At 44.9% G+C, this 1023-nt stretch overlaps 1 pseudogene; it reads left to right on the top strand.

The window, feature by feature from the left end:
- The first annotated feature begins 371 nt into the window (after positions 1-371).
- Positions 372-789, top strand: LOC145717190 (dynein light chain 1, cytoplasmic pseudogene; annotated as a pseudogene).
- The last annotated feature ends 234 nt before the right edge of the window (positions 790-1023 follow it).

The following is a 1023-nucleotide window of genomic DNA, read 5'->3' as shown; positions in this document are numbered from 1 at the left end:
GCCGGGCACTGTTCTAGGCCCAGTAGAATACATTAGTAAATAAAATAAGGTTGTGCTGTTGCAGAGCTTACATTCTAGTAGGAGAGGATGGACTAAAAAAACAAGTGCAGAAACATAGGTACTTTTGTGTATATAATGCATACACGATGTAAAATGTAATGAGGAGAGCCAGAACTCTTTCTGTGTGACCTCTTTACAAAAATATTAACATCTAGTGGGTCAAGGTGTACAGCTAACAAGAAACTGGTGCATTTCAGAGATGGGCCACGGCTTTGGTAGGGATGGCTACACCTGCGGAGTCTGAGCATCGCCAGCAGCTCCCATAGGAGACTGGTTCAGTTGACCAGCCCCCCTCCCGCCCCAAGTTAGCCATGGGCCATCGAAAAGCTGGGATCAAAAATGGCCATATGCCAAATGCAACGGGACTTGGTGGAGTGTATTACCCAGGCGTTGGAGAAATATAGAGAAGGCCACTGCGGCCCATATTCAGGAGTTTGAGCTGTCGCTGCATCGTGTGGAGGAACTGCAGTAGTCACGTGACACACGGAACCAAACACTTCATCTACATTCACCTGGGCCAGGTGGCCATGCTTCTGTTCCAACCTGGTTAAAGGCAAGGACTGTGTCACACACCCAGGGATCGGTCCAAAAACAAGGACTAAAGTCTACCATTCAAATACCAGAGACTGATGTCTTTGGCCTCGTCTAAGGGAACGCCTTGATTTTTGAACCTTTATTGTGTTGTTTTGTACAGGGCATTCTCCGTACGAATTTATGGTGTTTATAGAAAAATTAGCAAAACAGCTTCCATTTGTATTTGTTTTCTATTCCATGCCTCTCTGCCTCTTGTTTTTTCTCCTCAAAATCCGTTCCTTTCAAAAAAGAAAAAAAAAAAATCTCTTGGAGAAGCAAAACAAAACAACAGAAACTGGTGCCTTTCGACTCTAGGGGAAAATCCTGCCATGGTTAGATTGTTAAGTTGAAGTCGGTGGCTTTCGGTCAGACGTTGCAATCTCCAACGCT

This window comes from Leptonychotes weddellii, chromosome 1 (assembly GCF_054177405.1).
Source record: "Leptonychotes weddellii isolate Sample4059 chromosome 1, ASM5417740v2, whole genome shotgun sequence".
Taxonomy (NCBI): Eukaryota; Metazoa; Chordata; class Mammalia; order Carnivora; family Phocidae; genus Leptonychotes; species Leptonychotes weddellii.
The sequence above is the reverse complement of the archived record's forward strand: the minus strand, read 5'-3'. Positions and strand labels throughout refer to the sequence as shown.